The sequence below is a fragment of the Mustela lutreola genome, chromosome 10, assembly GCF_030435805.1.
Source record: "Mustela lutreola isolate mMusLut2 chromosome 10, mMusLut2.pri, whole genome shotgun sequence".
In the NCBI taxonomy this organism is placed as follows: domain Eukaryota; kingdom Metazoa; phylum Chordata; class Mammalia; order Carnivora; family Mustelidae; genus Mustela; species Mustela lutreola.
Window position 1 is genome coordinate 15331532 of NC_081299.1, and position 15609 is coordinate 15347140.

General features: G+C 51.0%; 1 protein-coding gene across 5 annotated transcripts in view; it reads left to right on the top strand.

Moving 5' to 3' along the window:
• ALPL (alkaline phosphatase, biomineralization associated) overlaps positions 1 to 15609 on the top strand; it is a 56159-nt gene that overhangs the window by 15953 nt on the left and 24597 nt on the right. Inside the window, exon 1 of one of the 5 annotated variants that reach the window (XM_059136449.1) lies at positions 10553 to 10570. The exons of 3 other annotated variants lie outside the window; for them this stretch is intronic. The gene's annotated coding sequence lies outside the window, so the exon portion shown is untranslated. Of the gene's footprint in view, positions 1 to 10552; positions 10571 to 11783; positions 11802 to 15609 lie in introns of those variants that run through there. One more of the 5 variants, XM_059136448.1, reaches the window with a different exon arrangement.

Consider the following 15609-nt stretch of genomic DNA (forward strand, 5'->3'; position numbering starts at 1 on the left):
CCAGGACCCTGGGATCATGATCGGAGCCGAAGGCAGATGCTTAGTGACTGAGCCACCCAGTCCCCCCTTACTGACCTTTTTTTTAAAAGGACATTCTTGTGGTTTTGATCTTTACAAATGAATCTTTGTTCTCAGCAGTGTTGATTACAGTTCTTTATAATCTTTTATTTTCTTTGGGTTGCTTTTTTTCTAACTTCCTAAGTTAGATGCCTAACACAATACTTTTTAAAATCCATTTATTTATTTGAGAGAGGAGGGGGTGGCCATAGGGGCAGAGGGAGAGAATCTTCAAGCAGACTCCCTGTTGAGTGGAGCCCCATGAGGAGCTCAGTCCCACCACCCATGAGATCATGACCTGAGCTGAAGCCAAGAGTTGGTCGCTCAACCCATTCAGCTACTCGGGTGGCCCTTCGCTCATTAATTTGTACCCTTTCTTTGCTGCATTCTGTACTTTTTGATATATCAGTGTTTTTATTATCACCCAGTTCTAAGTAATTTCAGACTTCTACTATGATTTTTCTTTGATCTATGAGTTATTTAGAGATGCTTTTCATCTCTGGTTGTATAGGGAATTGTTTGTCCTTTTCAAAACATGATTTCTAAAGAACATGAAATAAAAGAACATGACTTCTAACTTAATTGTACCATTGTCAGAGAATGTGGGCTTTGCGGAAACCGGTCATTTAAAATGAGAGACTTGGAGGGGCGCCTGGATGGCTCAGTCGGTTAAGTGTGACTCTTGATTTCCAGCTCAGGTCATAATCTCAGGGTTGTGGGATCGAGCCCTGACTGGGGCTCTGTGCTTAGCAGTGTCTGCTCCTCTCCCTCTCCTTCTGCTCCTTCCCATGTGCTGTCTCTCGTTCTTTCTCTTTCAAATTAATAAATCTTAAAAAAAAAAAAAAATCCTTTAAAATCCTCTACTCCTAGGGTGCCTGGATGGATCAGCGGGTTAAGCCTCTGCCTTCAACTCAGGTCATGATCTCAGGGTCCTGGGATCAAGCCCCACATCGGGCTCTCTGCTCAGCAGGGAGCCTGCTTCCCCCTTCCCTCTCTCTGCCTGCCTCTCTGCCTACTTGTGATCTCTCTCTGTCAAATAAGTAAATAAAATCTTAAAAAAAAATCCTTTATTCCTTTAAAATAAAATAAAATGAGAGCCTATGACTCTTGATCTTGCGTTTGTGAGCTTGAGACCCATGTTGATTGTAGAGATGACTTGAAAATAAAATCTTAGGAGTGCCTGGGTGGTTCAGTCGTTAAGTGTCTGCCTTCAGCTCAGGTCATGATCCCAGGGTCTTGGGATTGAGCTCGAATTGGGCTCCCTGCTTAGTGGGAAGCCTGCTTCTCCCACTCCCCCTACTGTGTTCCTTCTCTCACTGTCTCTCTGTCAAATAAATAAATAAAATCTTTAAAAATAAATAAAATAAATCTTAAAAATCAATAAAAATAAAGGAGAGACTTGCTTTTATGGGCTGGTATGTGATCAATTTTTTTTTGAAGATTTTATTTATTTATTTGACAGAGAGATCACAAGTAGGCAGAGAGGCAGGCAGAGAGAAAAGAAGGGAAGCAGGCTCCCCGCTGAGCAGGGAGCCCGATGTGGGGCTCGATCCCAGGACCCTGAGATCACATACTGAGCTAAAGTCAGAGGCTTAACCCACTGAGCCACCCAGGTGCCCCTGTGATCAATTTTTAAAATGTTTTGAGTGTTCCTGAAAAGAATGTGTCTGTGTTCTTTTATTTCTGCCGTCCTAGATTTTTATTTCATTTTATCTTGCTTTTCTTTCATTTTAATGTTTCATTTACTTAAAAAAGATTGCCAGCCATAGTTTTTCCATACAAAGGCCAGATTAACATTTGCTCATGTTTCTTGGTCTCCCTCTTAAGCCCTTATATCCACTGACTTGTCGTTCAGATTAAAATTTTCCAGATTTTTTAGTACTGAGTTATTTTTGGATATATGGTCTTGTTCTTTCCTTTGATCTGGGAGTTTTTTTTTTTTTTAATTTTTATTTATTTATTTGATGGAGAGACACAGCAAGAGAAGAAACACAATCGGGGGAGAGGAAGAGGGAGAAGCAGGCTTCCCACCAAGCAGGGAGCCCAACACGTGACTTGATCCCAGAACTCCGGGATCTTGACCTGAGCTGAAGGCAGAGGCTTAACCCACTGAGCCACCCAGGCGCCCCTAGAGGGTGTTTTTTGGGACAAACGTGATCCCTTCAATGTAGTCTTTAACATCTGAATGACAGTTTAGCTGGATATAAAATTCTTGCTTCAGATTCTTTTCCTTTGGTACTTTGGTCAATTCAGTTTGATACATATTCCTTTGTAAGTGATCTGTTTTTCTCTAGACTTTAGAATATTTTGTTGTGTTTTAATATTCACTATAATATTTTTAAGTGTGTGTTTTTCCTTCTCTGTCCTGTTTGGTTTATTTGGGGCCCTCATCTTTCTTTAGTTCTATGGTTATTGTCATTATTTCTTGAAATACCTAGATATTGGGACTTACACTATCTTTCTTTTTGTTGACGTACAGTTCATACAATAAAATGCACAGATGTTAAGTGTACAATTCTGTGTGTTTTGACACGTATGCATTACCTTACAACTATGATCGCAATCAAGATTTAAAAAACATTTCTCTCTCTCCAGCTGTTTCCCTCTTGCCCCTGTCCAGTCCATTTTGCCTCCCAAATGTAATCTTTATTCTGATTTCTTTCATTGTAGATTATATTGGTCTTTTCTGGAGTTTCATATAGATGGATTACACAACATATACTCTTTTATGTTCAGCTTCTTTCACTTAGCATAATATTTTTGAAATACATCTGTTGTATTCTTTGTTCACACGTCTTTTTGCTGAGCAGTTTTCCCTGTGTGTGTGTGTGTGTGTGGAGGATGTTTGTTAATCATGGATTGTCAACTTCAGTAGTTCTTTATTTACTGGATACAGACCTTTGTCAGTTGTATGTACTATGTATGTTCTTTTCCATTATGTGCCTTGTCCAGTATTTTTTTAAGATTTTATTTATGCAGAGGCACCTGAATGGCTCAGTGGGTTAAGCCTCTGCTTTTGGCTCAGGTCATGATCTCAAGGTCCTGGGATCCAGCCCCGCATTGGGCTCTCTGCTCAGCAGGGAGCCTGCTTCCTCCCCTCTCTGCCTGCCTCTCTGCCTGCTTGTGATCTCTCTCTCTTTGTGTGTGTGTGCTAGATAAATAAATAAAATCTTAAAAAAAAAAAAAAGATTTTATTTATGCATGAGTGGGGAGTGGCAGAGGGGAAGAGCAGGGGAGAGGGAGGGAGGGAGAAGTGTGCTCAGGGAGAAGCAGACTCCCCGCTGAGTGAGGAGTCTGATGCAGGGCTGGATTCCATGACACTGAGATCATGACCTGAACCAAAGTCAAACACTTTTTTTTTTTTTTTTTTTTAAAGATTTTATTTATTTATTTGACAGGGAGAAATCACAAGTAGATGGAGAGGCAGGCTGAGAGAGAGAGAGGGAAGCAGGCTCTCTGCTGAGCAGAGAGCCCGATGCGGGACTCGATCCCAGGACTCTGAGATCATGACCCGAGCCGAAGGCAGTGGCTTAACCCACTGAGCCACCCAGGCGCCCCCCAAAGTCAAACACTTAATGGATGATCTACCCAGACACCCCATCTATTCAGTTTCTTAATGGCATCTTTTTTTTTTTTTTCTTTTGTGGTGTCTTTTGGTGGGCAGATATTTTACTATTGATAAGTCCAGTTTATCGGTTTTTGGGGTGGGGGGGTTAAGACTTCCTGTCTTCCCCAAAGTCACAAAGATACTCTCTTACATTTTCTTTTAGAAGCTTTGTGGTTCTAGCTTTTATCACTCGGTCTGTGATCCATTTCAAATTAATGGAGTAAGTTTGGGGCTGATGTTTTAACTTTAATTGATGTTTTACTCTTTTTACTCTCTCTCTCTCTGTCAAATAAATAAATAAAATCTTTTTTTTTTTTTTTTTTAAAGATTTTATTTATTTATTTGACAGGGAGAGAGATCACCAGTGGGCAGAGAGGCAGGCAGGGAGAGAGGGAGGTAGCAGGCTCCCTGCTGAGCAGAGAGCCCGATGTGGGCCTTGATCCTAGAACCCTGAGATCATGACTGGAGCCGAAGGCAGAGGTTTTAACCCACTGAGCCACCCAGGTGCCCCTGTTTTACCCTCTCTTTAAAAATCTTTTCTGTTTCGGGCGCCTGGGTGGCTCAGTGGGTTTAGCCGCTGCCTTCGGCTCAGGTCATGATCTCGGGGTCCTGGGATTGAGTCCCGCGTCGGGCTCTCTGTTCAGCAGGAAGCCTGCTTCCTCCTCTGTCTCTCTCTCTCTCTGCCTACTTGTGATTTCCCTCTGAAATAAATAATAAAATCTTTTAAAAAAAATGTTTAAAAAGAAATTTAAAAAAAATTAAAAAATCTTTTCTGTTTCTTAATCCTTCCTGGCTCTTTCCTGGAAGTGTTCCCCGATCTGGTACCTGTTCCCTATTTCCACTTTGCCTCTTGCCTTTGTTATTTCAACTGTTTTTCATACTGAGTATTTCCACTTGGGTGCTCTAACACTTGATTGTTCTGTTCTCTATTGCTAATATCTTTCCTTACTTTTTCTGTGTGTTTCTAATGCTTAGTTGAAATTCTTGGTCCATCTGTTGAATACAGCTGATTCCGGTAGTATCTCTAATCAGTTTGTTTTGAAGTCATTGTGTTCCTTGGATTCCCTGGTCTTTCACCTGTGATCTCATTTCTTGGGAGTCAGGTGTGTTTATGGGGGGCGGAGAGGTCAGGTTCAGAGATTATGTCTGGTGCTGAGGACTGAGCTAAGGATCTAAGCCTGACTCTGGTCTCTGTCAGCATCAGTGAGCCCAAGGAGATGGCAGTCCTGGCGTGGAGAGCCTCAGTTTGGCTTTGCCTCTCCCCCTCCCCAGGTAACCAATACCCCAGGACTGGGCCTCACTTCCAGCACCCCAGAAGCAGCAGGCAGGGAATGGGGCTGTCTGGTTAGGTCAGAATCCACCAGCCCTGAGGTCTGGAAGGGGAGGGATGGTTGAAGTGGCTGGAGGCCCATCCGTTTCCTCTTGATTCCTTTAACCCCACGTGGCCTGCTTCATTGCCCTGATTGCACTCCAAGGTTGTTGTTTGTGATTTTCTTTTGTTATATAGGTTTTATTTGGGGGACGCCTGAGTGGCTAAGCTGGTTAAGCATCTGCCTTCAGCTGAGGTCATGAGATCTCAGAGTCCTGGGATCGAGTCCTATATCGGGCTCAGCAAAGAGCCTGTTTCTCCATCTTCTTGCTGCTCCCCCTGCTTGTGTGCGTTCTCTCTCTCTGTCTTGCAAATAAATAAATAGAATCTTTAAAAAAAAAAAAAAAAGGTTTAATTTTTAAGTTATTTCTGCACCCAACTTGGGGCTTGAACTCAAAACCCCGAGATCAAGAGTCGAATGCTGTATGGACTAAGCCAGCCAGGTCCCCTTTGGCCCTGGTTTTACACCAGCAGACACTCAGGCATGCAGACACTCATGTCCAGGTGAGCGTGCTTGCTATGGTCGGTCCAGGGCAGTGGGCCTGCTGGGGAAGGCTTTTGATGCAAAGGGGTAAGAGCAGAACTTAAACCTGATTTTCTTTTCTATTCTAATATCTCCATCAGCCTAAAGACTATGTCCCACTCCTCTTGGCTGTTGCACCAACCCCCTACACACAAGTTTAAAACTCCCTTCGGTGTCCCCTGGACATTGCATTTTCTCTGTAAGTCCCTAGGCTTAGTGACGTGTTGCTGCTTTGCTGTTTCGGTACTCAGGTGTTAATTTGAGAAAGAGGGTTCAGGAGGTGGATAATCTTCCCTTACCGTTAGCTTTAACGCTGCATGGCTTCCCTGCTCCCGCAGCCACTGAGCCACCAGCTGGAGCCTAGTGGCTGCTGCAGAAAAATGGCGCATTGATTAGGGGGTACCACTGAGTCCTTGATATTAGAACAGATGGACCAAGAATTTTATTTTATTTACGAATTTTGACAGAGATCACAGGTAGGCAGAGAGGCAGGCAGAGAGAGAGGAAGGGAAGTAGGCTCCCTACTGAGCAGAGAGCCTGATGTGGGGCTCGATCCCAGGGTCCTGGGATCACAACCTAAGCTGAAGGCAGAGGCCCCAACCCACTGAGCCAGGTGCCCAGGTGCCTCTATATTCACATATTTTAAGATTTTATTATTTGAAAGCAAGCGAGTGTGTGCTTTGAGCAGGAGCTGGCAGTGGGGAGGGGGATAGGGATTTGCTGAAGGCGGAACTGGAAGTGAGGTTCGATCCCAGCACCCTAGGATCATGACCTGAGCCATAAGGCAGACACTTAACTGACGAGCCACCCAGGCAACTCTGTACCAAGAACTTTAAATAAGCATTAGAAGCGTGCAAAAGAAATAAGGAAAGATGGTGGCAACATAGAACAGAATAAGAAAGTATAAAAAAAAAATAAAAGAACAAAATGGAAGTATTTAATATGAAAAACCAGCCTCATCATCTGCCTCTGCCCCAACCTCTGCACTTCGTAGCTCACTATTCTCCTGGGGTGGGGGGGACTTTAGTGACCTACCCTAGAACTTTGCATGGGCTGTTTGCTCTCCTGAGACTGCCTGCCTTCTACTCTGCTGGAAAAATTCTGGTGCATCCTTCAGACTCCTTCCCTGGTGGCCCCTCATGGTCTGTGTGATACTCAGGGATGGCTTTGGGCTCTGGAGTTAGGAAACCTGGCTGCTTGTCCTGATTCTTCAGCTCACAGGCCCGTCTGACTTTGGGAGGGTCACACTACCTCTTTGGACTTCAGGAACCTGCTGGGGGAAAAATATGAGTGTGTCAGGGTAGACTAGAGTCCCTTTTGGCTCTGACAAGCCGATGGGATGGTTAAGCGCAAAGGTTTTGGAGTGGGGCTGCGCATGATCCCTTCCTGGCTCAGCACTTAGTCCCTGTATTTCAGTGCCTCGGTTTACTAACCTGGCATAATGGTTCAAAGTCTGTACTTCCAAGGTGGACATTCTGGGCTCCTAGCCCCAGCTTGACTACTGCCTGCTGTGTGATCATAGGCAAGTTACTTAACCTCTCTGTGCTCCCCCCACCCCCGCCTTCTGTAAAATGGGGTTGGTACTGAGGATGCCTACTAGGAGCATAATGAATGCAGCTATTGTTTGGCTGCTGGTGGTGGTTCACCATGACGCAAACTTCTCTATTCAGTTCAACAAATTCTTGATGTTTGTCTGCCAGGCCTTCCTAAATGTTTTCTAAATAACACTTTCTATTGAGTTTTATCTCTTAACAGATACTCTCCTGGGCATCTTATCTTTACAACAACCTTGCAAGGTGGGCTTAACTAACCTTGTTTGATGGATAAGAAATCTGCAGCCCCAGACGCAGAATCACTTTCATAGTTGGACAGACTCAATCCATGTCTGCTTCCTCCATGGCCAAGGTCTTTCCACTATGCTCCAGCGTTCAGGGAGATTACATGGGGGTTTTGGGGATTCCTGGACAGATCCAGATGGGGAAGCTCAGTGGGAAGCTCCCCACCCCTTCCACGCATATTCCAGCTGTCCGCCTACCCTTGGCCTTACACAAGATGTCTTTAGGAGGCTTAACACAGATGCAGGTTTAGTGATGGGCAGAAGTTAATTACAGGCTCATGTGACCTCGGATAGAGCCACAGGGGCTTTGGGAAAGGGAGAGGGACTCTCGGAGGACAGGGAATCAGCGAAGAGGAGGCTTGAGTTTCAACAAGCCCAGAGCTGGAGACGGAAGGCGAGGCCTTCGGGAGCAGATGTGGGCCTTGCCCAGAGGCGGCTGCAGAGGCTGGCACCGGCTGACCCCGGCCTCTCTGTGCTCCTGCGGGCCCGGGCTTGTGCCTTCACCTGGCGGAGCCTTGCTTGCGTCATCTGCCAAAGGGCAGCTAGTGCCATGTGGTAGGGTTAGGGGAGAGGGCATCAGGGAGCCCTGCAGCCACTGGTGAGATGAACAGACGGAGGCGGACACCAGCTTCAATCCTAAAGCTTCCTGAACTTTCCTTATCTGCAGATCCGGAATCACGTGCTCTGCGGTGAGGAGATCTACTGCCTTCTCCTGCCGTCTCGGCTTTTCCTCACCATCTCCTCTTGGCCTCGCTGCCTCCTGTTTCTCTGTCAGGCCTAGCACCAACCACCTGGTAGCCTGTTGACTTTGCTCCTTCTTTGTTGTCTGGTCACCCCAGCAGCAGGGATTCGGGTGGTACTGTTCATTGTGTAGAATACCCTCCAGCCATAGTAGGTGCTCAGTAAACAGCAATCAGCCAGATGTTGGTTGAATTACAAGGAGGGAAGGCCCTGGTGTGCCGGGAGGTGCTCAGTCAGTATCAGCTGGATCTTGGCGAGGCAGGGTAGAGGCTGGGACAGTTCATTTGGGGCGCCCAGGGCTGCCTGTGAAAGCTTTTGAGGCCTAGATTTCCGGGTTGTGCCTGGTTCCCTCTCTGGCCGCAGCCTGCAGGAGGAGAGTCTCATCGGATAGTAAAGCCAGATGGGCCTGCTCACTGGGGCTTTGCATGGAGCCAAGAGCCTCAGGCAAACAGGAAGCCCATGATGCTGGGCTTTCTTCATTAGATTTTTAAAATTGCATTTATTTTATTATTTTTATTTATTCATTTTTTAAGTAATCTCTATGTCCCATGTGGGGTTGGACTCATGACCCTGAGATCAAGAGTCACACTCTCTACCAACTGAGCCCGCCAGTTGGCTCCTCCTCCTCCTCTTCTTCAGCTCTTTAAACCACTCTGACTTCTCAACAGCACAGACTGCCTCGGAGAGATGACAGCCCCAGTGCCAACCCTGCACCTGGGAGAAAAAGCTCTGGTTCTGGAGCCAGGCCGATCCCACAGCATGGCCTGGTCTGGCCCCCCATCTAGCAGAAGGATCTTGGGCAGGTTACTTCACCTCTCTGCCTCTCCGTTTCTTTCTCTGTGAAATGGGTGTAGCAGTATTACCCCCCATACTCTGACCTCCTGGGGCTTTCTATAAAACCCAGTGCAAATGTGTTTGCTAGACTGAAGGGCCTGCAAGGCAGAGCTTTGCACCTGCAGCGCCGAGCACAGGGCCAGGCATACCACAGACACTTGGCACAGGTGGAAGAACTAAACCCCACTGACATCAGCTGTTGGAAGGGGGAGGGTCTCAGTCCTGCCTGCAGTAGGGTCGTGGCTCCTGTCCGAAGACCTCCTATGATTCTAAGGGTTTATAGATTCCAAAAAGAAAATGTAACTTGTATTCAGTTGGACTTCTATTTAATCATGCACTTGAAATTTATGGATCCATCTTTACCTTGTTTACAAGCTTTTTCCTTTGGTAGGAATGGCTGGCTGGGTATGACATGATGTGGTTGCTTACATTATAAGGGGCTCAGAAGAACTGACTGGACTGGAGTTCTGAGGTCAGACTGTGTTCCAAGAAACAGGAAATCCAAGGCAAACAATAAGGGGAATTAATTGGCTCATGGAACCTGGATGTTTAGAGGCAAGCTTCAGGCATGGCTGCATCCAGGGACTCAAGCAATGTTACCCAAGACTCCAGATTCTAAGGAGTGGTTCCATCTTTAGGCCCCACACAGTGCTCTTCCCCTCTGCCTCACCCTTAGATTAGAACACACCATCCAGGTGGAGAAAGTCTTCCAGGGTAAGCCCAGCAGGACCCACCTGGAGCTGCTGGGGGTGGGGATCAATCCCACCCAAACCCCAGGGCTGAAACAAGGAGGGTGGTTGTCCAAGGAAACTGTCGTATTGTTAGGAAGGGGGACTGGATTCCGGGTGGCCAGAGATGACAGCGGAGATCCACTATGGTCATCAGAAGGGGAGCTGTGGAAAGCCTTAGGAACATCTGTACACCACTTTATAGTTTGGAAATTTCCTTCCCTCCTCGGAAGCTGATATTGGAGGCAGAGTGGCGTTTATTATCCCTGCTTCACAGATGAAGAAACAGCTCTTGAATATTTGGCCAGGACCCTGACTTGTACCCCTGGGCTGCCCCTGTGCATCTCAGCCTCTCCAGGGAGTTACAAACGGGGAAAGGCTGACCTGGGAGGGAGGAAGCAATTGTGACCAAGCAAAGCCACTCCCCTTATGGAGGCAGCCCAAGGGGAGTTGGCCAGGGGGCGGAGGGAGCAGCCTGACTTCAGGGCCAGTGGTGGGGCAGGGGCTGGGCACACATACCAGGGATATCCCGCAGCACTCCTGTGAGGACACCAGCATGCACACAGAGAAAGGCAGAACGAGATCACCCGACACGCTGGTACAGGGCTCCCTGTACCGGGGGTGGCTGAGGCCTTAGGTCTTGCCACCAGTGGTGGAAGTAGTCCTGGCAGATGGCTGTGATGGGGGTAGAAGCAAGTACACTGGCGGTGGAGCCAGCGGGCCCTGGCCTAGATCCCAGCTCTCCCACGCGATGGCTGTGTGACCCTGCTCCTCCCTCCTACTTCCTGAGTCTCAGTGCTGTCTCCTGACCCAGAGCTGATAATTCCCACCTCACAGGATCCTGGGAAGGCGGAATCAAAAGCTCCAGCACATAGTAGGTGCTCCATTAAGAGTCTTTCCCTTTCCATCTCCTTGTGACCTTGGCCAAGTTACTGACCTTCTCTGTACCGTGGGAGCGATGGTGGCACATATGGGAGGGTTGCTGTGCGGGTTAGGCAAGTCCGTGCATGTGACATGCCTCGAACGGGGCCTGGCATGCTCGTTGCGCCCGTTACTACCAGCTAACATTGAGTGTTTTAATGTGCCGAGCCCGGGGCATTTACCTCCCAGTTGATCGTATTCTCGTGCTTCCAATCAAGACAGTGACATAGGCACACACGGTGATGGTCTGCCTGTGACAAGGGAGGATACTGAGGCCCAGAAAGGTGAAGTGACTTGCCCAAGGTCGCGAAACCTGTAAGCCACGGGGACTTGGCTGAGCAGTGCACCCTTGGGTGAGACCCTTGCTTCCGTGGGCTCAGGTTTCCTGTGGGGCGAGGCAGTCTCCCTGCCCTGCCACCTCCTGGGGTCACCGGCAAGTGCACGGGGGGGGGGGGGGGCAGGAGTCTCCTCTTGCTGGAAGGTTCTCTGGGAATGTGCGGAACGCGCTTATCCCGGGCCAGCTGCAGCGCACTATCTCTGGGAACATCCGTGTCCTCCCGGCTCTGACGCCAGCACCGTGTTTGCGAGCCCCCTGCACATGCCACCCGGGGATGCTGCTCGTGTTGGCCGCTGTCCAGCAGGTTACAAGTTAACTGCCTATTTCCCCCATCCCCAGTGTCTGGCTTCTCTCAGGGCACACATGGGGGCTGTGGGATGGTGGCTTCCTCTCCCAGGGGAAGGCTGCCAGGTGCGGAGGTTTGAGGGGGAGGGCGGGGAGTGGGGAGAGCCGGGGTGGTCCAGGGACCTGCTCCAGGAACCCCTCAGAATAGGGGTGGGGTGGGTCAGGCTGGAGGCGCGCGTCCAGGCTCACTCACACCCTCTGACCTCGGGTAAGTCACCTCGCCTCACCTCTGTTCTGTAAGTGGGGACAGGGCGTGGGGACAAGGAGGAAGCCCACCCCCTTCCCTCTGGCGACTGGGGTATGGGATGGGTGTGTAGGGAGCCCGAGTCCACTAGTAGCTGCACGTGTCCCATTCATCCACAGACACAAAATGACCCACGCTGCAGCTGGGGCCCACGTGGTTCCTTTCCAGGCTCGCCGGCGGCTTAGGGGTTTACAATCGGCCCTGGGAGACAAACATCCAGAAGGAGTGTTGAAATCTGGCTGGGCTGTGTGCCCTTGGGTAAGGGACTTCAACCTCTCTGTGCTTCTGCTCTGTCACCTGCAGACTGGGGGTAAGAATAGTGCCCGCGTGGCAGGTGGCGGGTAGGGAGTAAATGAGTGGATGGAGGTACAGTGCTTTGAACAATGGTCGGTGCAGAGTAAGGGCTGTGAGTAGGTTTGAGGGCTTCCTTAGAATGGTCTCGGTTTGAATGGTTCTCTTTAGGTGACACAGATCATTAATGTTTGGAATGCCAAGACCCCGGGCGCCCACGTTAGGCTCACGGACTGCCTTGTGCTTCTAGTCGCAGCCCCCGCATTGGAGCCAGCTTCCGTGGACCCCTGTCCCTGCTGTTGGTGAGCTGTGTGACCCTGGGGAGGCGTGTACCCTCCCTGGGCCCTTCCTTTCTGTGTTGTTGATTGGGAGAGCGAGGATGGGACAGTCTGGTGTCCCGGTAGCGGAGGGGTTCCTGCCTCAGGGGTGCTGAGTGTCCCCCAAGTACGGGGATGGCGGACACCTTGGAGAGACGCAGCACCTGCCTCCCCCGCCTGTCCCTTTCCATGTCCTCTCCGTGGGATGGTGGAAGCCTGTGTGCCCGTCAAGCAGCCATCCTTGACCACCTCCCAGGCCCTCAGCCATCTCAGATCCCAGGCTCGGGTTTCTGGGTCCTGCCATCCCCCCATCCCCGTGGCAGCTGTCCTCCCACCACTTGGCCCTTGACTGGCTTCAGTCCTCTGCCCACAGAGCCAGTCTGTGACATCCAAACCATCCAGATGCCCCAGGAAGCCCCAGAAAAGCTTTGGCTCCAGAACCGGCTCCTTTGGGGGCCTCTGATTCCAGCTCCGCAGTGTGGCCTCGGGCAAGGAGCAGACGCCTGAGCTTCAGTGTCCCTACCTGTAAGATGGACTGGCATGTCCGTGTGCAGGGACACGCAGGACGGGCTCTCGACTAGGCTCAGCTGCGCGAGCAGAGCCCTTTGTGACTCGTCTGGGCTGCCCCCTCTGCCCTCCTGCCAGGGGCACCGCCCGACCCCGTTATCTGCACCCCCCATCTTTCTACCCCACCCCCGTCTTTCCAGCCCAGCCTTCCTCCCCATCCATCCATGGAACCTTCCTGGCCAATGTTCTCTCTCTCCCCTTCAAGAGGAAAAGAGCATGTCAGGCTGCGTGGTGGGTTGTTTCCTCCCGTGTGGAGACGTGGAAACCCTTTGACTCGAAGAACTGGAACCTCACTCCCTTTCCCTTCACTAAATACCCCTCCTCCCGCCACATTAGCACGCTGTAGCCGGAACTCTGGTGGGGCCTTCCAGACAAGCAGGACTGTGGGAAAGCCCTGAGGGTGATCGGCTGCCTGGCCGAGTGAGCAGAGAATGGCCAGTCCATTTTCTGCTCCCAATTCTCACGTGCCCCTCTCCTTGCCTGTCCTTTGTGTGTCCATCCGTCCTCTGCCACTCCGGCCGGCAGTCAGCCGAACACTTACCCTGCCCTGTGGTCTGTTTTAAGCCGGTCCATCTGTTAACTCCTGCAGCCCTTACAACAACCCTGTGGTTTGTCCTGGTCTCCCACTTTGCGGATGAGAAGCCCGAGGCACAGAGGGCTGGGGCTGGTGGCCCTTAGCTGCCCAGCTGGAGGGGCGGAGGCAGGGTCTGAGCCCCGTGGCCTGGCGGCGGGGCTCGCTCTTCTGCTGCTGGGCTGTGTCTTCGGCCACTCACCCCCCCTGGACCCCACCACCCTCTCACCCACCTGCCGACACCCCCTGGCCGCCCAGCTGTGCACCTGGCTCTGCCAGCCACAGGGCTGCCACCGTCAGCAGAGCTCATGCTGTGGTGAAGGGGCCACAACCAGTGGCTCTCTGAGGCTCTGATAGGGGTAACCATGACCAAGGTCTTGAGCGCCCCAGGTTCTGGGAGCTTGGGGAGGAGATATACCCACTGCCTGGGCTGAGGCAGGGGTGTGGGGCAACTCTGCAGAGCTATCAAGGTGGAATGATGATGGGAAGCCTGCATGGAGCGGATAACAGGGAACATTCTAGACCAGGGAACACTGTGTACAGAGATGATGAGACTGGAAGTGCTCCGGGGACAGCTGGTGTCTCAGCTGAGCCTTAAAGACGCAATGGCTTGGCAGCCGGATGACCCCGTGCTTCCCCGGGCACTTGCACATCTGTTTTCTGCTCATGTGGAGTGCTGTCCGCTGCTGGAGGGCTGAGCCTTGCCTGTCCCCAGCATCTGGCCAACTGCCCTCTGGGGAAGTCCTTCCGTGGGTCTGACCTGCAGCCCACTCTGACAACCACACATTCCTTCCTGAGCCCTGCACCCAGAGGCTGCTTCATGGAAGCCATAAATAAGCCATGTCACTGAATGAATAAAGTCCAGGCCAGCAAGGCTTGCCAGGGACACCAGGCTTGGCTGAGAGAGGGATTCCATGTCCCCTCTCTCTGACCCTGCAGCTGAAATGTTCCTCCCCGGGGAGCTGCTACAGCCCAGTTTGGTGCTCTAGTAGGCCCCCAGCCCCCACCCCGGTCCCCAGCCCGCTGGCAGCTCAGGGAACACACAGCAGTTCCTGTGGCCACAGCTCCTTCAAAGAGCCAGGAAGGCCCCCCTTGACAGCCCAGAGGGCGCTGGCTTCCGCCTGTTCTGATTCTGATTGTTCCCTTCGGGGAAGGAGGAGCTGGGCAACCGGGGTAAGTCTTTTCTCTCTGGGCCTCAGTCTTCCCATCTGGGCAGTGGGACAGTCTACTCACAGAATGACTCGGTAGGTCCTGGGGGGAGAATGGGAATTTGGGGGTTGGTGTGTCTCTTTAATCGCCTTTTAAATTTGAATCAGCCACACCCTTTTCTTTCTCTGTGCTCCCTTCACTCAAAGCTCATCAGGTCCTCAGCACCTGGCAATACAGGCAGAGTGAGGGCTGTTAGGCCCCAGCTGGAGTTGTACAGATACACAAACACACGCTTTTAATACCTCCCGGTCACCCTAAAGAACACCTCCATCACTCTCATACTTTTCCCAGTCTGTCTCCCTCCCCAGGAAACCACTTGGGAGTAGAACTCTCTAACCACCCCCCTCCATTCACTCCCAAGTGATTCTTGTGGCCTGGTTTGGGGAAGTCTGCTCAAAGGACCTCCTCAGCCTAGATTTCCCAGGGCTGTGACCTCCAGCCGGGAGGCTCCCTAAGGACAAATCACTGTCCTCTGGCCTGGCCTAACAAGGCCGGGGAGCAAGAGGTGACCCTCTTCGGGTCTCCTATTGATTTGGGAGGCTGGATGGTGGGGGAGACTTAGAGTTGTTCCAGCCCCGGGGAGCTGTGGGGGAGGGAACCTGGATCAGGGGTGACCTTCTGGTAGCTTCCTTGAGGGGTCCTGTGCAGGGCATGGTCAGCACTTTCCATCTATGTGAGCCTGAATCATTTCCACCACCGTATCCACCCCGCCTCCCACTACTGCCCAGGTCTTGCCTCCCTCGCCTGGGAAGGGGGACAGATGAGCCAGCTCTCTCGCTAACAAGCCTGAGGTCAGGTGTGTCCCACTCAGTGTCTGGCACACCACAGGTGCTCTCCGGAATGGGTGATGGGTGTAGGCTCAGGGCCACAGGGACTGACCCAATGTCTCAGAGCTCGGGGTTGGGGGGGTGGTGCACTGGGGCCTGACCCAAACAGTGCTGGCCTTGTGACAGCTGGGCCAGATGACTTTACTGATGAGCCTCAGTTTCCCTGTCTGTCATGGGGGCCCGTAAACCAATGCTGCTCATGTCCCTAGCGTGCTGTGCTGGTCTGATGCAGTCTGAGTTAAGGGCCTATTGAGAAAGAAAAGGCTTTCATGGAGTCACACGCC